The 21,536-nt window shown below is 40.2% G+C and overlaps 1 long non-coding RNA gene and 1 other non-coding gene across 2 annotated transcripts in view; both read left to right on the top strand.

The window, feature by feature from the left end:
• The first annotated feature begins 16,876 nt into the window (after window positions 1-16,876).
• LOC124711954 overlaps window positions 16,877-21,536 on the top strand; it is a 44,444-nt gene continuing 39,784 nt past the window's right edge. Inside the window, exons 1-2 of the long non-coding RNA XR_007005547.1 lie at window positions 16,877-17,024; window positions 17,530-17,615. This is a non-coding gene — a long non-coding RNA (uncharacterized LOC124711954). The remainder of the gene's footprint in view (window positions 17,025-17,529; window positions 17,616-21,536) is intronic.
• On the top strand, window positions 19,440-19,512 carry Trnaa-cgc. Its single transcript has one exon. It is a non-coding gene; the product is annotated as a tRNA-Ala (tRNA).

The following is a 21,536-nucleotide window of genomic DNA, read 5'->3' as shown; positions in this document are numbered from 1 at the left end:
GCTTTCCATGGAGTGCCTTCTTCATTAGGTAAAGCAGGTGGAAATCGGAAGATGTGAGATCCAGGCTGTAGGGTGGATGAGAAAGAACAGTCCAATGAAGTTTTGTGAGCTCCTCTCAGGTGCACCGACTTGTGAGAGGCCTTGCATTGTAGAGTATAGGCATAGAGGCCCTCCCAGTAAGGTGGTGTAAGGCTGTCGCACTGAAGGAAGATTATGTTGAAAAACGGGGTTTTCTAGCCAAATGAGTGGGGAATAATATGATGTACTGGAATCCTCAATAAAACCAATCCTCTTTCAGAAACAAAGTGTTGCATTTCTTATTGAATACCCCTCGTAATTCTAAATTGCACTTACCTCTTATATATACAAAGCAGAGTATATGAGTGTATGTCCAAGATCACCTCCCAAACCACTGGATTCATTTCAGTCAAATTCGCCACAGAAACAGCAGCGTTCAAGAGTACCAGCGCTTTGGAGTTTATAACCCCCTAGCTCCAATAGGAGCACAGATGTGGGCAGAAACATGACTATTCTACGCCATTGTGTATAGGGTGCCCTGTATGACAGGTATGTTGTGTGGGAACATTTATTTATTTCGTGCTACCATTTACAAATAACCTGCCACCTACTTACTGAGATAAGTCGTATTTTCATAGTATAAAATGGTACGCATACAGAATATGAACTTATTTGATATTTCATCTTTGTAATAAGGATTAATAATATTGAGCTTGTAATACATATATACTCAATAGTAATTGACAAATGAAAATCTTAAAATTATCGATTTATGAGTAAAAAATAGAAATTTAGGAAGATGGCATGAGGTTATGGCATATTATTACTTTATGATATATTATAAATTTTCTAAAATAACAGGAATCTTGCATTTAAGAAGGAGAGATAAAAGGTAATAGAAAAGTACATAGATTTACAATAGAGAATCCATCACCTAGCTTTCTTGGGTGTAAGGGCTCAGCAAATCATCAGGACTGTCACATTCCAAGTAGCATATAAAATATCTTTCATACTCATTTGATAAATTTGTGTGTAGGACACTTGTTGTATTTCTTTTATATTACATTTGTTACAGATCATATGCACATTACACACAGGCATAACCAGCATGTTATTTATGCATCTTTGACTTCCTTATTTCTATGTGTTATGTGGATGGTGTTTGTGTTGTCTTAAGGTGAAACCTTATCTACGTTTAATAACAAGTTGCATCATTCTCATTACATATATTATTTTACCTAAGCTTAATAACAATTATACCATTTAAATTACATTATTACTCAAGATGTTTCTGTGTATATTAAAGTGACAGCTGAACCATTAGTGTGTTCCTTAATTTACTCTTCTCTCACACCTAGGTCTATATATCAATGTCACTGATTCTATCTGTTTCAGCATCTAAGCCTATTTCATTGTTTGTGTTTATGTCTGTGTCATTCCAATTACCCTCTTCCTGCATTTGTGTGTTTGCTCTCATTTATGTATATGTTTGTTGTTGTTTGTATAATTCATGTAACATGCGTGACATATTATCGCTTATGTCATTCAGTATGCTCCGATCATCCAGCTGTCATAAAATTTTTCCTATGTTCTCACACTTAGACTGGGGTTGTATGTGCATGAATCTGTCATAGTGTAAAGTGACATGTTCAGGAGTTTCTAGCTCTTCACAAGGGCCCATGGGTGTTCGGCTGAGACAAAACTGATAGAGGTGTTCTGGGTATGGACCATGCTCCATGAGAAAATGGACACTGCCACAACCAGTATTTATGTGTTTTAGCCTCATTCATTCCTTAATGTTTGGGAAAAAGGTTGGATGTGATGCCCTTTTTCTGTCAAATTATTCTCCCTGCCAGGCATCATTTAACCAGTGGTTTAGTTGGTGTGTTTCTGTGGTGTCCTCTCCTACAATTTTAAACGTCTGCCTTTCTTCAACGAGTATGCTGCTGCAGTTTGACAGATGGTGATGTCAATGGAGCACACCCCATCATCACGCACAGTGCTTGCGCAAAGTGATGCCAAAGGTCTCCCGTGAGCAGAACGTTTCTTTGGTCACATCTCACAATGATTCTATGTGTTGCAAACCTCAGGCAATGTTCGCAGACGCCCACTGCAAAGTATACTATGGATTTGAATAATGTTATATGAAATGTAAGTATTGTCTTATGGGTTGTCTACGTTTTGTTGTATTTAGTCTTGCTAATTTATGCGTTATTTTCATTTCTTTGTCTTTTGTAAGTCTGTTATATTCAGTGAACTTCAAATTGTCATTGCAAGGTTGTGTTATTCAGCTTGACGCTGGGGTTTCTTTCAAGATCGCCTTTCAATAGTAAGTACACCGTTTTAATAGCTGCAATTATTAGTTTATTGTTGTTAGACCATTCATTGATGTCTACAAGGAGTTGTGAAGTCTATTAATCTATGTGTATTCTTGAGTTTCCTGATACCATTATGAACAAATCATCAGCATATGCTATTATCTCCTTTGCTCTATCATCTCTGTCTAGATTGTGTATCAGCAGCTCAATAGCAAGTCCCAGAATATGGGTCCTGATATGGACCCCTGTGGGCACCTTTTGGTGATTTTCTTGACAACTGTTCGGTGGCCCACTCGCCATTCTACATCTATGTCTTCACAGTAGTCGAGGAAGCAGTTATATAAAGCTGTTGGGATTTGCATTTGTCTTAATATTGCGAATAGCGTAGGCGACCAAAAGTTGTCAAAACTTCCAGATATATTAATTAATATTGTCACCACATGTTTGTCCTGCATACTCTGAGTTATGTGCAAAGCTCTATTCACTGCATCGTCGATAGACTTGTGTGGCTTAAACTCATAGTCTGGAATGAGGCCCAGAAGCTGTCTGTGGGACACCAGTCTGTCATACAGTTGCCTCTCCTGGACCTTGCCTAGTGTGTTCAGTAGACAGACTGGTCTATATTATTTTGGGTCTGTTGACTCCTTGTCCTCTGATTTTTGATAATCACTGCATTGGCCGTCTTCCAACAAGGGTGGCACACTCCCTTGCAGTAAAGAGTCATTAAATTAGTTCGTCAAATAGGGGACAATCAGTGGTGCAACGGTGTTAATGGTTTCCCAGTGAACTCCATCTGAGCCTGGAGCTTTCCTGTCTTTTAAGTTTTTTTATTGCCTACGCGACCTCTTCGCGAGAGAAAGGGGTAGCGATTCTACCACTTATGTAGTTAATGTCCATTTGTCTGTGTAAGTCTAGTGGTGGTGTTGGTCGTGTGTAGCGTCATCGTCTGGTAGTAGGTTGTTCAGCAGGTACTTTGCCGAGCATCTCCAGCCCTGCATTATTGCACCATTTTGTCGCTTTAATGTTGATATTACCGTTGGAGTTTTTGTTCTCTCATTTTGTATTTTGAAGAGCTCTTCCCATATGTTATTCTGTAAGTTGGTCGTAACAAAACTGACCCAAGGATCCTGCCTTGTTTTTGTAATTCGTATTTACATAGTCGTTTGACTTCAAGGTATTGTTGCAGCCTGACTTCTTTTTCTTGTGTTGTCTCTGCACGTTGGTAGTATCGTCTTTTGCCTTGTGAATCCTTACTTAGTGTTGTTAATCACGTCGACCACGGTATATTTCGTTTATGTATGTCACTGGTTTGTGGGATTGCAACGATTTGAGCTCTCCATATTAGGTCAGTTAATATGTTCGCTCTGTAATCAATACTTCCTCGGGTGGTGTTCGAGGGGAATTCTTCTGTAGTTTTTTTTTTTTGTATAATTATTGCGTTGTGATTGCTGTGTGTTGCTCTGTCATGTTTTTTCCAGTCAGTGATATGTTTTGCAGATGTTCCGTTTTCCAGTTAAATGTCTATGTTACTGATACCTTCGGCATTTCCAAGGTATGTCGGGGCTTGCCCAGCCTTATTGAGCACAGAAAGGCTACACTCATTTATGATGTCCTTTATTATTTGTCCTTTGGCATCTGTCCTATCAGCATGCCAGAACACTGAGCGTGCATTAATGTCCGCGAGGACAAGTAATCTTTTGCCCCTGGAGAAACTTGCCATTTCCTACCTGAGTTTGCAAAAGGATCAATGTCTTATGAGTGCTGTGGTTACAATGATATGACTATCCATGACTCCCTTCCCAGTGTAATTTCTGCTGTTACGAAGTGTTCACTACATAGTTGTGTTATTTTTGTGGCTGCAATTCGTGTGTTTAGTACCACGATTGCTGTTTTGACCTCCTTTAATCCTGTTATTGTCATATATTGTGTTGGGAGACCAGGTGTCTTACCGTCACGCGTGTATAGTTCCTGTAAACAAGCGACATTCGCCTGTACTTCGTCGATCGCCTTGCTTAGTTCTGTACTAACCATTCTACTCCTCATACAATTCAGTTTTACGATCTTTACGATGCGGGATATCTTGTGTATGCATAGCTCTTGGATCCTGTTTTCTTTAAATTCGAAATAAACTCGCCAGCATGCTCTCACTAAGTCCTCGTTGAAGTGATTTAGGTCCAAACCCTCTCCCCTTCGTGTGCACTCCATCCCTAGTAGTCTACAGAGATGTCGATTGTCAATTGCAAGGTTTTCTATTCGTAGGACCATACGATCAGTCTTTTCTGAAGTTGGGTAACATATTTTATTTGCTTATGGGTGATGAAGTCGCATTATTAACTGTAGGTCAGTTCGAAATACATCTCTGATTCTCTTCAAGGTCCCTGTAGTCAGCTGTTGTTCCTTTGTCGCATACTTGTAATGTGTTGGTTTGCTCATTTGTGTTTCCTGTTAGTGCTTCTGTGGTAGTCGTGTTTGCCTTTGTTATTTGTTCTCTGTTACTTGTGTCTTGCAATTGGTCGTGTTTGTTGCCTGTGTTTGCTGTTGGTGTATCTGTAGCAGCTTTGCTTGTTAATGGTATGCTGTGAATGAGTTCTTGGTTTATCTGATACGTTTATGATTTCGATATGTTTTTGTTTCTTATTGTTTCTGTCTTTCTGACGTCACATTCTTGTTTGTCTGTATCTGTTGTATTCGGGTTTGGTTGATGATAATATTGCGTTGTTTTGTTTTCTTGTCTTAGTTGTTATGTTTGTTTATTTGAATCTCCTTCTGCTACTTGTTGTTCTGGTGACTGGTGTGTTTCATAGTCATGCTGCAAATATGATGAATGCGTGTCCGATGTCTGAATGTATTTGCATGTTTGTCTAATTTAAATGAATTCGTTAATTTTTCATTTTCCCTGACTGCTTCATCTTCCGGCTCATCCATTCTTAGGATATTCGCCGTCTGCAAGTACGCCCACTGAAACATGTCTATGCCTCCTAGCTATATGGTAGTAAATGGCAAATTGTATACATGCATCATCAATATAGTTTGTGATATGAAGGTATTAGTTTTGCACTATTTCACGTATTGACATTGATGGCACTGTCTCGACGACTGGTCAGTCGTTCGCAAGCCCATTTTCTGCCTCCTGGCTACCGCATGCCGCCGAGCTCTTGTTCTGGCGCATTGTGATTTGTGTTAGGCCTACTGTTGTGATAGGAGGGTGATGAGTCTTCCATGTAATCTTATCCCATATAAGTGAACTTTGGTGGCACTGTATTCTGTGCTCTGAATTTGTCGTTCATATAGCTGTTTATATTTTGGGCATTCTGATCTCCCTGTTGTAATGCAGACTCTGTTTAGATATTTACGTGGGATGCAGCCAATGGTTACCTCCTCCTGACAGTCTGCGTTTTTGTGTCCTGTCTTTGCACATTTGGAACACACCTGCTGCTTGTCACAACGTTCAGGTGAATGTCCAAGGCCCCAACAGTTGGGACATTTTTGTACAGCTACATATTCTTTAATGGTCAGTGCTTCAAACTGTATGTGGACCCAGTCTCTTTGGAGTTGGAGTAGGCGAACCCCAGGGGAGATATCAATTCTGTTATTAACTGTACATTTCCCCTTTGGTCCTCTTTTGAATTTTATTGCTACTTCTTGGTATAATTCTTCCTTTGAAATATATTCATTGAAGTTTATCTCGTAAAGGTCTTCGAGGAACTATTTGTCTGTTAGTGCAGTACGTACCTGATAGACGGCCAGAAATGGTCTAAGCTTTCTGGGTTCCTCACATTTGATTTTGTTTGTCAATGTAGTTTTCTATATGATTTTTCTTTTATCCTCCTGTATCGCCCTTCCAGAATCACTGTATCTGCTGTCGACCTGATGGCCTTGATACTGATCTTATCTTTTCCAGGGCTGATAGTCTTCGCTAGGGCTTTTCTTACAACCTTTTCATCTTGATTATCTGCTGGTTTGAAGAAAACAACGCTTATTTGTTTGAGTTTAGCTTCTTCAATGCATTTTTCGATCTTACATCTACCTGACAAATCAACCTGCTTCTTTTTGGGCAACCTACATATCAGAGGCAAGAAATGGCCTTCCAGGGTCAAAATAGAGGCTGCTGCGCATGACAAGCATGTTTTGTTGTAATATTATCAGTTTGCTTTATCGTCCTGCTTTGCATGGTGGCCTGTATATCAGAGGCAAATAAACGCTTTTCCAGCCCTTGATGTGTAACCTGCTGAGCATGACAGGCATGTAGAGGTCTCCTCTCTCTTTGCTCCCACAGTGACTTTCATCCATCTCTCTTTCTCTTTCGCTGCCACTTTTTCTCTCCCACTGTCATTGTCTCCTCTCTCTCTCTCTCTCTCTCTCTCTCTCTCTCTCTCTCTCTCTTTCTCCTTTATCTCTCTCTATCTCTCTCTCTCTCTCTCTCTCTCTCTCTCTCTCTCGCTCACCGAGCGTGGTGGCGCAGTGGTTAGCACACTGGACTCGCATTCGGGAGGACGACGGTTCAATCCCGTCTCCGCCCATCCTGATTTAGGTTTTCCGTGATTTCCCTAAATCGCTTCAGGCAAATGCCGGGATGGTTCCTTTGAAAGGGCACGGCCGATTTCCTTCCCCATCCTTCCCTCACCCGAGCTTGCGCTCCGTCTCTAATGACCTCGTTGTCGACGGGACGTTAAACACTAAGCTCCTCCTCCTCCTCCTCCTCTCTCTCTCTCTCTCTCTCTCTCTCTCTCTCTCTCTTCCACTGACACTGTCTCCTCTGTCTTCCATTGTCACTGTCTTTCTGCTACTCTTATCACGAAAAAACGCGAATATGTTTGCATCCCCAAGTGTTTGGTGAGGAAAGCGGGATGAGGATTGAAGCAGCCAGCTGGTTCCCCACTTTTCTGTCAGAGTCTTTCAAAGAGGAACATATTCGTCTTTTTGTGTTCTAAATGGAGCATTTTTCCACTGGTTCCCTCCTTTTCCCTGCTGTAGCAGGATTTGCTGGTTATATAAAAGTAATTCTATAGGTCAGCAAAGTTCTGACAGTTTTTTGTATATCTCATAACATTTATGTACTTTGACTCATGTAAGGAACAAATAAGTACATAGGATATAAGGTTAACACAAAATTGTTTGCTTTACATTTTTGCTGGATACTTTGCTTATTGGTCACAATTCATCGAAAACGTATGACATGATTTGTATCTTAAAAGAGCAAAAAACTGGCAGTCTTTCTAGTCTTACATCATTTTTGGCAGTTATTTTAAGTTATTTTCAGATATGTGAAGACCCCTTTTTGCTCATTTTTTGTCACTGCAATATCACTCTGGGCATATTTGTGTAGGTGTGAATTGCCAGTTATACAGGGATAGCCCGTCATAAACTTTTATTGGAGAAAACGTTTGACTAAAAACATATTTTGGTGATGTCGGAATCCTTGCCATGATCCTAGAACCCTTGTCATGTATTCACTTCATCAGTTAAAACTACATTTACGCCACAGACCTGATATTACGTGCATATTTTACATGCATAACAGTAATTTTGAACTTCTGGATGTCAGTAACAGAAAAAAGGTATCGAAAAAGTTTCAAGATTGTCTGAGGACATCATCTTAAGGACACATGATAAAAATTTCGACTATTGCCATGAACAGAAATTATATAAGTGACCACCCCCACAATTAATACTTTTGATCGCCATGAACAGCCTAAGGTCCACCCTCGAGCTCAATGCAAAAGAACCAACCGATTTGCTCAATTTGTCTGGCCTGGAGGAAGTGTATAATGTTTAGATTTTGACCTTGTACTCTAAGACTGTTACAGTATACCCATTGTTCCTATGTGTATAAAAATGGTGGCTAAGCCAAGGGCTACCCAAAACATTTGACCCCTTATCTCTGTAATCAATAGAACCCGAGAAATTTCCCCCTGAAAAATTGCGGATCGATTAAATATCTTCACGAAATACACACTGAAGACCAAAGAAACGGGTACACCTGCTTAATATCGTGTAGGGCCCCCGCGAGCGCGTAGAAGTCTCGCAACACGACGTGGCAAGGACTCGACTAATAGCTGAAGCAGTGCTGGAGAGAAGTGACACCGTGAATCCGCAAGGGCTGTCCATAAATCCGTAAGAGTACGAGGGGGTGGAGATCTCTTCTTAACAGCACATTGCAAGGGATCCGAGATATGCTCAATAATGTTCATACCTGGGGAGCTTGGTGACCAGCGAAAGTGTTTAAACACAGAAGAGTGTTCCTGGAGCCATTCTGTGGCAATTCTGAACGTGTGGGTTGTCGCATTGTCGTGATGAAATTGCCCAAGTCCATTGAAATGCGCACTGGACACAAATGGATGCAAATGACCAGACAGTATGCTTATGTATGTGTCACCTGTTGGTCTGCGTAGATTTGGTGGAAGAGACCAAACAGCGAGGTCATCGGTCTCATTGTATTGGGGAAGGCTGGGGAAGGAAGTCGGCTGTGCCCTTTCAAAGGAATCATATCATCATTTATCTGAAGAAATTTAGGGAAATCACGGAAAATCTAAATCAGGATGGCCGGACGCGGGATTGAACGGTCGTCCTCCCGAATGCGAGTCCAGTGTGCTAACCACTGCGCCGCCTCGCTCGGTGAGTCACCTGTCAGAGTGGTATCTAGACGTATGAGGGGTCCCATATCACTCCAACTGCACACGCCCCACACCATTACAGAACCTCCACCAGCTTGAACAGTCCCCTGCTGACATGCAGAGCCCATGGATTCATGAGGTTGTCTCCATATCTGTACACGTCCGTCCGCTCAATGCAATTTGAAACGAGATTCGTCCAACCAGGCAACATGTTTTCAGTCACCAACAGTCCAGTGTCGGTGTTGATAGGCCCAGGCGAGGCATTAAGCTTTGTGTCGTGCACTTATCAAGAATACACTTGTGGGCCTTCAGCCCTTCACTCGTTGTTGGTCCCATTCTTACAGGATCTTTTTCCGTCCGCAGCGATGTCGGATATTTGATGTTTTACCTGATTCCTGACATCCACGGTACACTCGTGAAATGGTCGTACGGGAAAAATTCCCATTTCATCGCTACCTAGGAGCTGGTGTGTCCCATCCTCGTGCGCCGACTATAACATCACATTCAGACTCACTTCAATCTTGATAACTTGCCATTGTAGCAGCCGTAACCGATCTAACAACTGCGCTAGACATTTGTCTTATATAGGCGTTGCCGACCGCAGCGCCGTATTCTGCCTGTTCACATATCTTTGTATTTGAATACGCATGCCCATACCAGTTGCTTTGGCGTTTCAGTGTATAAAGTTACATATCTGCAGTTCTGGCACACAGTGAAACCCTGTGGCAAAGTACTGCAGCACGTCTCTAGAGAAGCTGAACCAAAATGGCGCAGCCCATTAATGAAGTGGAATATCATGTGGTAAGTCGTTTTCTACGTGTCAAAGGGATCAGCGCTACAATAGTCGATCGTGAGTTGCTGGAACGCGGCAACGCACCATCATATGACACAGTGGTTATGTAGTGCAGATGTTTCCAGTGCGGCCAAACAAGTCTTAATGATGAAGAACAAAGTGATAGACCATCTGTCTGTGAAATGCTTGAGAAATTGAGGCCCTGGTGCTCGAATCAGCTTATCACTATCGAGGCAACAGTGAAAAAAGTTAAAACAAGTCACGGAACATTTTTCAACATCCTATAAGGCATTTTGAATATAACAAAGGACGCCATCCGCTGAGTTCGTTGTCTACCCACACATATTTAATAACCCTGCCGAACTGAGGCAGCTGTGTAAGTGTTGCAGCTCTGTCAGGACAATCGAGATGCCTTCTTTGGCCATCTGATTACCATGGACGAGTGTTGAACGTATCACTGTGATTTCGAGACTAAGGAAGAAAGCAAGTTGCAGAAACACGTGGGTTCACCAGTGAAGAAAAAGGTGAAGACCCAATCACTACTGGGCAGAATGATACTGAGTATTTTTGGATTCCCCTAATATTATGTTAATAGATTGTGAGCGTAGGTGAGAAATAGTCTCAGAAGCATATTACTGAAATCTCAGAAAGAGATTATGGACAGCTGAATAGACGAAACGTCGTGGCAAGCAGTACCAGGGGGTGCTTTTGCTCCACGATAACACACCTGCTCATTCTGCACAGGACACAGTCATACATGCGCTATATCTGTGGCCTCAGAAGCTGAGGTGGATCATCTGCAACACGCACTGCCAAATACCTCACCTACAGCCAATAAGAGCGTCCACAAGCAATCACAAGGGCCTGACCTCTAACATCATTCAGGAAATAAGACTGGCCACATTGCCAATATGAACTCACTTCATACAGTCTTGTGCTCTAATATCTACCTTGCTCACACTGTCCATACCTAATCAGGCTGGTTATTTGTTCTTACTTAGATAACTTTTTCAAATGAGAATTTTAGCAGTTAGGTGATGTCTACTACAGAGGGGCAGAGAAGTTGCTCTTCTAGGAGTCACAGTGAGGTTCAGCTCTCCAACTTGGACACCGTGAGTTTGATGGGTTGGTGAGAATGTAGGAGACTGGCAAAGAACTCTGTACCAACACAAATGGCGTGCATGTAAACTCTTTACTGTTCCAGCTAGCTGGAGCAGTTACAGGTGAGTGTTCTCGTCCGGTGGTGCAGCCTGGTGTCGGCACACGAAGTCTTCATACTGGTGCAGTAGAGGTGGCGCCCTTGATGGTTATACAGACGACTAGTTTTTAGCATGCTGACAACGCACTTAGCGCCAGAGACCAATAGCTGAAGCTAGTGTAGCATTCCTGCAGGTTGTAGCGACTGTGTTTGGTCCAACTAGCCAGTGTGAGGGGCTTGCTCGGCTCTGCTGTAGGCGAGCCTGGCTAACATGGTGGCCTAGCTTGAGGTAGCGGATGCAAGTGCATATGAAGCCCTTACCTGCATCTCACTGTGACAGATACCGAATCGATGACTCGCTGATTTCATGCATGGACACCCAGTATTTATTTGTGCCAAAAGGTGTTCTGGAGTTGCAGCTGAAGAAGTGACATAGGCCATGTGACAAGGTTTCTCCTGGCTTCAGTAATCGTCTCAGCATGTGAACGACTATGCTTGGTGAATGTCGGGCGCAATGCTGGCCCAGCGTATTGCCACAGTGGCTTACTTAACAGCGTCAAGCTCATCGGCTAGACTCATGTCTTTACAGACTAGACAGAGGCTGACAGACTTGAGCAACCATGGATTACTTGGATTCTTGCCTTCATATGTGTCAGTAATATTATGGTGCAGAATTGTTTTGTGAACTATCATGATAATTGTTCATTCACCCGTAGTGTGTAATAAAGAGTATATGTTGCACTTGGCAAATGTAATAACATGCTATTTCTTTCGGCTATCAAATTTTGCCTAACTCCCTTACATTCTCCTGACAAGGCACGCAGTGATTTCTTCTTCTTTTCTCAGATAAAGAAATAGTTGCGGTCCATGCTTTTCGAGAATGATGACGAGGCGACTGTTGACGTGAAATGTTTCCTGAAAAACCAAAATGCAGTCTTCTACGACTGAAGTTCCTTCAAGTCATCTATTTTTGGGAAAAACGTGCCGCACTGATGGGTGAATACGTCGATGCACCGAAGGATACCACCAGAAATCATACCCTCACCTTAATTTTTTCGAGGTGATAACTGTAACTTAAAACTACCTCTCCTATAATCTGTGTGGCGAAAGAAGCACCCTGACAGAGAGTGAGGGCTTGTTGCAGCAGCTTCGTGAGTCAATCATGACCAGTCATGTAACGCAACTCTACGGCAATGCCTCAGTGTTTTCGCAGCTTTGTAGATGACTATTGTCAGTCATGTAACTCCTGTATCGGCAGCAGAAATTTTGCACTTGGTAATTGAAAGCTGGCAACAGTGCTGCAGTTAGCACTCTTCTTTCGGTTTATGCTGTACAGATTAGCAAGTGCTGCTGTGATACACTACCAGTTTGTATCATAACAACACAAAACAGGGTACTTATTTTCACGGGGTGTGTGTCACCGTGAATGAAGTACAGAGTGCCCAAATTGTATAAAAATAGAAATCTTTAAATGAGGAAACGTTGTCGCCACAGTACTAAAATGGCGCAGCCTGTAGGCCTCTTACATATATGCAAACTGGTTTCAGCCTCTTTTTTTTTTTCTTTGTTGATCATCTTCACTTCATATGGTGGTGTTGCCCTTCAGCCAAAACATATTAGCTTTTTGCAATGAAGAGGATAAATTAATAGTGTAAAATATATTTAAAATTATGTTTTTCTGATAATGTATTATTAAATACAGACATCTAATGTGTGGATGGTGTTTAAATGATAAGGACAAATCTGCTTCTGGCAAATTGAGGTAAACACTCGGTAGTGCATCGGTAGAAAGATAGTGTAGGAAAAAGGAGGGGGTGGGAGGCTGGGAGTATCAGATGACCTTTCTCTGGGGAGTGTGATGTATAAGTGAATGGTGCAAAAGGAAGGAACATGGTGGGGCCAGAGGCTGGGAGAGGTATTGGATCCTCGATCTACAGAAAGCATATAAATTGGTTCTGGGTGAATAGGTAAACGTCACGATGGATTTCTGGTTGAGGAGGAGGAAGCCTATTGAGCTTTCCTTCAGACAGGATTGTGTTGTTCCTCTGTCCTCATGGCTTTATAAGGATCTGCCCAACAAAGAGTCCATCCAGAGCAATTGTTTACTCTGGTGGCCTCTGCTGGTGCCAAATCTACAAGAGGAGCCTCTCGCCCTACTATCACAACCTGGAGCGTCCACTCACACTCTACTGTCTGGCAGGTGTTCGAATAAGACCTTTCCGATTTACTGCTTTGCTGGGATACAAAATTCTACTGATGGTAAATGGCCTAAAACTTTGTCATCAGATCTGACACAAATCGCCACCTATCCTGCTTTACAGAATAGGTAAGCCTCCATGTTCTGTGATGAGGTATGGAGGTCCAGTACCCTGGGGCCTACTCGTGGTTTCATCATTCTTCAACCAGTCTTTATACATGCTCACATCAGTAGCCTGTCAACAGACGACCGCCTTTGCCATTTCTGAACTGCTCATTCCCAGGTGCCAGGCTATAAGAATCTGTCATTTGTTAGAGTCGTTTATGTCAGTGGAATATCCTCATTTGCAACCTGTATCGTCGGTAGAATGATTTCCCATTCGTCTCTGCTCCACTTATATAATTTCCTTGCAACGCCACCAGGTGGCATTCAACCTCAGAGTGTGCAATGGTTATAATGTTTTGGCTCTTCAGCATACCATTTCCTTTTGGATCCTCCACTAATGCACAGTTTCAGTGGTGTAGTATTTTCAGGTTTAAATTTACGTCTATGGACTACACCCAAAACTTTCCTTTAGTAATACATTGTTAAAACGAAATGAGTTGACTTCACCAACTGTGGCACCAGATGTTTCCTAAACAGCAGTGATGTAAAATAGCACTTGCAGGTATAAGAACATACTGTAAATACTATTTCCAGTTGTAATAGGACTTGCGGAGGGACACTTTATGAACTGTTTGATACTGCCCAAGGTAGCTTTTCAGAATATCACCTCATCCACTTTACACATAACAACACAGTATATAATGAAACTTTTGCTTTATAATTTATGATTAGATGCTAATGCATACATTATGTAGTATAAGTAATTAGCTTACCAGCCTGCAAGGTAAAAGTAATCAGCCCGAATCTGTAATTAACAGTAATGCATTATTTCAGAATCACAAATTTGATAATGGTTATGGGAAAACTAATTATGTAACTTTTGGAAACAATGCATGAAAATGTCTTGATAATGTTAGCATCAAAGTCCAGCTGGTAACTAATTAAAAAGTTATGACTAAACTTCGATTATTTTGTGCAATGCAAAATTAACAATTCGAAATATTTCAGACATCAGATGTAATTAAACTCAAACAGGATCTTAGGGAATCATAACTCAGATTGCCTGTAATTAATTTTGTAATTACACCTTCTAGAAATTTCTGATATAAATAAAAGTTTTTGTGTAAAATGTGGAGCTTATAATCTTATTCAGCAGTCTGTAAAGTTCTCTAATTTATGTTAGCACAAATGTTTATCCAGTGATTAATAATAAATCTGTAATTTTGTGTCAAGTATTCTTAAATGCATTTCATCACTCAAAACTTAAAAACCAGTACTTCATTCTAAGTGAACATTTGTGTATTTCAAAATTTTGTTGACAGAATATTTTGTAATGAAACTCTAACTGATATTCAATAAATCTATTTGTAAACAATGAGATCAAAACAGAAAGTACTGTCAACAAATTTTATAAGCAATGTTACATATTAAACAAAAAGAAAAACTTCACGCTGTTTTGTTGTTTGTTGATGGAAGGATTGTGTAACTACATCATTTGAGAAAATGAAGATTTTCTGGAGTTGGTTTTATTTAAAACACCAGATTCTCACACTTAGTTCTCAGGACTATCTTGAAATAGATTCAGCACCACAATGAACAGTTTCTGCAACATGGGAGATTTACACCACAAAAACAGTGTCCACCTTCTAAAATTTATTTAGATTGACAGCAACTTGTTTTTAATTTAATCATGACCTTTAAGTGTTGTGAAGTTTAATTAATTAATCAGAAGGTGACTATGTTAGACAACCTGAAACATTTGCTGCCAACTAATTTAAATCAGATCAAAAACCATAACTTCCCCATATCTTACATTCCACACTCATATGGGTAAGGCGAGCAGATGTACATATCAGATTGTTCTACACCTAAGATCTTTTCAATCAACTGTCAGCAATAGTGAGTTGTATAACTGTGAGTTACCAATTGGGAATACTTGGAAAACTTCCTGTAAACCATGATCAAGGCTGGTGACTGCAGCTATTGACCTTTCATTTCAGGGAAAGTCACTTGCTGTAAAAATGAAGTCCTGGTCCACGAAAATGTGTCTTGGGTGTTTGTAACAGAGAAAAGCAGTTGCCTTGTGCAATATAATGCACTCATCCAAAAAGATAATTAATCAATGGAAAACTGAGGGATCTGATATACTAAATGGTGAAATATGCATCCTGTCCACAAGATCTGGCTTTCATCTATTCTTACATCCAAGAAACAGGTATCCAAAAAACATTTTCAATTCAACCAGACAGTGTACGCTACAGAGTTCTATTTTGGGTCCTTTGTTTCGTAAGACAGAAATACTGTCCTCTTTTGCAAATGATACATTCACAGGGCAAAAAAGAATATTTCAGTACTTATTATATAAAGCCAGATGTTGTATATATATTCACAGGATCAAAAAACTATTTCAATAGTTATCATATAACTCCAGACATTGTGTACATAGTTCATTCAAGTACTGAAATTTAAGTAGAAGATAGCATTCAGTTTCGGCGATTACAGGTGGATCACAATCTTAAGTGCAAACGCCACACACTAAAATTGATGAACCACTTTAACTCTTAACATTTAAAGTAGAAAAGGTTACAACCTCACATGGTTTAAAACGTAGAAAACAGTTTTTGATTCAATTTACCTCTCACAAGCACAAGTATGCTATGAAATCTTTTTCTTTTCGGAATACGCAATTTACAAGAATAATTTTTTGAATGAAGAATTAAAAATTATATCTGGTATTAGTTGTACAAAATTAGTCACAGACTTCTCAAAAACTTAGGTACATTGGCAACTGTTTCGCTATACATGTATTGATTAATGTGTTGTTCGATAACGATATTTCTTTCTTCACAAAATATAATGACAAATGTGAATATGACTTTAATTGTTTAAACTTTGATACATGAAAGAGTCAGATCATAGGTACCATTACACTTATGTTCAGCAACTTGCTAGAAATTGCCAGAGTGTATTAAATTAGGTGTGGCAATGTGGTGGAGTTGAAGACTGAGTTAAAGTTCGTTTTATTGGTCAACTCCTACTCCATCGAAGAGTATGTTCAAACGGACTCTTAACTCAATACATTAGATTATAATATAGTTAATAACGTCGTAATATAACAGTATTTCTAATTCGCTAAGGGTTTTTTTTTTCACTGGAATATGCATCATTGACTTCTGATACTTCGTTTCACGTTCCAGAGGCTTCTCTGCACGGGATCGTTGAAGTACGAGTAATGTTATGATATGTAATTATCATCACTCCAAAAAAATCAGAAGTTACATCGCCGACCTATTATATTATACATATGACTGACTGACTTTTCTTTTTCAGCCCAAATTAAATCAGTTAGTTGTCGGCGTGCCGAGTAAAAATAATAATTTCGACAGCGGTACAATACTGTATATATCATCCAATAACAGGTCAGTGTAGAATATGCAGTACGAATGTGTAATACTGAAACTAAATTTAAAGAATCATGTACTGCATTATATATAATTTGTAAATTAACTTACATCGCCATTTCTAAGGTAGTGCGAAACTCATACAAAAATGAATTTTCATTTGCCGCGCCATTCAGCGACAGGAGGTTGTTTCAGTTCAGAGATTGCGATTAACGAAAAGCAGAGACGTCACAGGATATGCGGTTCAACATTGATTTTGTTTGTTAGGAAATGCGTATTGGTCCCAAATTAATATACATGGTTAGTTACTTAGTAACGTTTCTGGGACTTGTGTTTATGATAGTGATGGTTGTGATTATAGTTTTGAGCCGCTTAGAAAGGTAACCAAAAAACTTAACATGTAATTGACAGATAAATTTGAAACTTGCGCGCTGCGCTTTTTCTTTTTACACGGGAAATATCAGCTGTAGCTGTGATTGAGTGACAGTTTGACAGTTCACCAACAGCCGCGTGGGCGTGAACGTATGCTGCATTTGGTCTCAATGTGTACTTTCAACAACTGAAACCTACCTATTATTCCTTAACGCCACTTCAAAACTTATTTTTTTGTCCCCTGTATGAATATAGTGGATTCTCGGGTATATTCGGTTATACTAGAGGCAACGAACACCCAGAAAATTGATACTGTACTGAGATATAACGGCCCAGTACGTCTTGCAGGGGGAGGGTGGGGGGTTCCGAATTTTGCCAAGTTTGACTATATCGTATGTGAAACAGCCAGTGTAATTCATCATTCAGTGATTGGGATAATTGTGTTGTTTATACGCTTGCTATTCGCCTACCCTACCCATCATCGAAATCGTACCTAACTTTTGTTTGTTTCAGAAAGGAAGACTTTGAAGCCAATGTTGCGTAAACATAGGCGTATTTGTGGTTGCTTTCAGTGCCGCAACGCCTCGTAATGTTATTAGGTAAGTTTTAAACACTGCTCGAGAACTACTTATTCAGAAGAACTTTATATGAACTACACAATTGGCCGTAGCAACCCTGTGACTTAAGCAAAAAATTGTCGATTTTAAAATTCATAAGACGTTTGCAGATCTCGCCCATCTCCATATTCCATGGACGCATTTAGGTTAAACATAAGTGGGCTTTTCAGCGGTGCAGTATCTTGAGTGTGTAATGCAAAAACTTTTTATTGTTTGAAAGATAGAACTAACTTTTTAACTGATTAAATCATTAGAGGTGGAGCACAAGCTCGAATAGGACATGGAAGGGGAACTAAATATATTGAGTTCTTTTCAAAGGAACAATGGAGAAGTTATATTCGGATTGCCAATGAAAGTTTGAACCCATTTCTTTCTGAAACCGAGTTAATTGTTTGTTTCAAAACTGCACATTAATAACTCATTTTCATTCACTGTTTTTGCTGAATAATCTGTTTTGGTACTCATAATTTCCATGGTCCACTAAGTTCTCTTCTGTCACCAGGTGCTTTAGCAGGGAACCAGCTCAGCAACATGAATTCGCTTGTCGCATCAATAGATTGTCCTCACTCTTGACATTATTACGACATGCTCATAATTTTTTTTTTTTTTTTGCTTTGCATGTCTCTTTATTCTTTGTCATCTGGAGAAAATCCCTTAAACCGCTCAAAGAAAACTTATTTCAGGGGCTGGACTGTCAAAGCTTTTTTTTTTTTTTTACCCATGGTATCCATGTTTTGTTTCCATACTCCTATAGCCAATTTGTGGCAGCCAGTTGTTTTGTAGCATACTTTTTGGTCCATTTTTATTCTCCTCTAGAATGTTAATTAATTTGTTCATTAATTCTTTCACTTTCTATGTCACAATATTCAAAGTGTTGTATCCCTTTTTCACTTAATAGTGGTCTAGCAGTGTATTTAGGTGGCACTGTATGTTAGCTGTAACTGTAATTGGCACCACAAAAAATAGTTTTATGTTGTGAAAATTGGCCTCCCCAGACAGCATAAGTTTTCTCAGAGGATCAATGATTTTAGTATTTTATTCTTTTGCTGTGAGGTTTAAACCTGTGACTTTGTGATGTAGCACACTTGGAGAAGCCTCTTGGATATGCAATCCAGTCCCATAGAAAGGAAGAGTATTTCATTATGTAATAATCATTGTTTAATACACCATACTTAATTTTGACCCCGATGGTAGTAATTACAGGTCTATTGCACAGTTAACTGAAAAGTCAGTGAACTAAACCAGACAATTTTGTACATTACTATCAATTCCTTCAGCCATCTGGACCCATCAATGTGTTGCAGAGGTACAGGACAATCACATGGAGAAGGGGGGGGCATTCATTTTTAATATTCACCAATTAACTGAATGAAGGCAGCTGCAAGATAAGGTAAACCCAAGTAAGGTTTGTAATGGTTGCATTCAAATTTGGTCCACAGACATGCTATTGCAGATGTAGACACTTTCTCTGGGGGAGGGGGGTTGATTATCATTCTACTGGTGCAGTGACAGGCTACCCAACCTAAATAATAGGAGGTCTGATTTTCCTGCCATCCAAGAGCCACAGGAACCTCCTTCACTGCTCCCTGGTAAATTTGGCTGTAGGATCTACATTCTCTCGGAGTAGGCATACTAGTGTACTGTCTCAGAGTCAATTAGCTAGTGAAGAGATGCTCATCAGCCCCAGTTTCACAGCAAACCATAGATTACCACATTGTTACAGATTTTACAATGTGGTGCAGAAGCTACCACCTCCTTTGACATGAACTCACTTCCATCAGCTTGGAGGTACTTTTCTATAAACCGAGCGAGGTGGTGCAGTGGTTAGCACACTGGACTCGCATTCGGGAGGACGACGGTTCAATCCCGTCTCCGGCCATCCTGATTTAGGTTTTCCGTGATTTCCCTAAATCGTTTCAGGCGAATGCCGAGATGGTTCCTTTGAAAGGGCACGGCCGATTTCCTTCCCAATCCTTCCCTAACCCGAGCTTGCGCTCCGTCTCTAATGACCTCGTTGTCGACGGGACGTTAAACACTAACCACCACCACTTTTCTATAAATTCATATCAGTAGCAGCTAAGTTACATCATGCCGGTATGGTCTTGCCTATTTTTACCACTGCTATTGACGGAGTATGTAGCTTGTGCTCTGAGGTGCCGATACCAAGATGCAAGAATTGATGCATTGCTCTCTTTTTGTGTCTGTATCCTGTACTTTTCATATCCAACCATGATCACTCATTGTTTACTTCCAATAGCTGATCATCTTTTACTGAATAACGCTATTATTCTTTAAAATTTTGTTTTTGTGAGGATCCACAGCCTCCAAATGCTTAATTAAAGAAAACATGGTCTGTAATAAACTGTAATGTAGATCAGCTTTATTTAAATCATGTGATTAGCTAATTTTGATGACATGTCATTTTCAAGTACATGTGTAGTATTATATATTACATGTTGTAATTGTCAAATTATTTTTCATTACGCATAAAAAGATGATGATATATTCCATCCCCATGTTGTGAATGGATACCTGTTAATGTGACAACTTTAATAAGGTTATTGGGAACGTTGCTGTAACAGGATGCAACCAACTACAGATTGTGGCACAAGTTGGAACAAATGATGCCTGGTCATCTGGGCTCTGAGGTCATACTTGGGTCATTCCTACGACTAGCAGAGAAGATTGGGAAGACCTTCCTTGTGGACGGAGTTTCAATGAAGCTCACAATTTGTAGCATTGTCCCCAGAACTGAACATGGCCCTGAGTTGTGTGGAAGGACTGAACAAGAGACTTAGAAGGTTCTGTACCAAGGTAGGCTGCGACTTCTTGGACTTGTCACAGGACTGAGAACTGTAGAAATGCCTGCAAAACACGAAGGCATATTGCCGCATTCTCATGTCAATATAGATGCAAACTCCACTATGTGTTGGAGAAAAAACAGCTATGTTCTCAGGTCACACTTAAGAGATAACAACATATTTGGATTGACAACTAAGTATTTGTGACAATTATAAAGTTTACTGATTTCTGTTTTACTTGCAGCAATCTACACTGCGCTATTAGGTCCCACCCTCCCACAGGTGAGAGTATTAAAATCCTAATGGTTAACTGCCGAAGCATTCCCAGCAAAGTGCTAGAGCTTGAAGCACTCCTGAACAGCAGTGAATCACACAATACTAGCTACAGAAAGCTGACTGGAACCTGAAATTTATAGCAGTGAGGTTTTTGGGGGGGAATTTGAGTCTCTGTAGAAAGGATAGGCAAGTGGGAAATGGTGGTGACGTATTTGTTGCAATAGTCAGGAAACTCAGATCCACCGAGGTAGAAATTGAAGTTGCATGTGAGGTTGTTTGGGCAAGACTCAGTATCAGAGGTAGGCATAAAATGATAATTTGATCCTTCTATGACCCACCAGACCCATCTCCTGGTGTAACCGAAAGCTTAGAGGAAACCTCAGTTCACTTGTACAAAAGTTCCCCAACCATACTGTAACAGATGTTGGAAACATTAATCACTCCCAATTAGTTGGGAATATTACAGTTTTGTTAGTAGTGCATGCGATGAGACATCCTGTGGAACGCTACTGTCTTTTCTGAAATGTTTTTCGAACAGATAGTTAGGAACCCCATTCTTGATGAAAATATATTGGATCTAATGGCAACAAATAGACCTGACCTCAAAGATGTCCACATCAAAACTGATATCTGTCCATGACATAGCTGTGGCAACAAAGATTATCAAAGTATAAAGAACAACTAGAACAAACAGAAAGATATAATATTCCAGTAAACTAGGTTTAAAAAATCAGTAGTATCGTACCTCAATGAAGTACTTGAAACTTTAAGTACAGGGCAGGAGCATGTAGAATTAGGACTCAAGTTTAAAAGAATAGTTGACAAT

The sequence above is a fragment of the Schistocerca piceifrons genome, chromosome 8, assembly GCF_021461385.2.
Source record: "Schistocerca piceifrons isolate TAMUIC-IGC-003096 chromosome 8, iqSchPice1.1, whole genome shotgun sequence".
Lineage (NCBI taxonomy): Eukaryota > Metazoa > Arthropoda > Insecta > Orthoptera > Acrididae > Schistocerca > Schistocerca piceifrons.
Note: the sequence above shows the minus strand (reverse complement) of the source record. Positions and strands in the feature narration are given on the sequence as shown.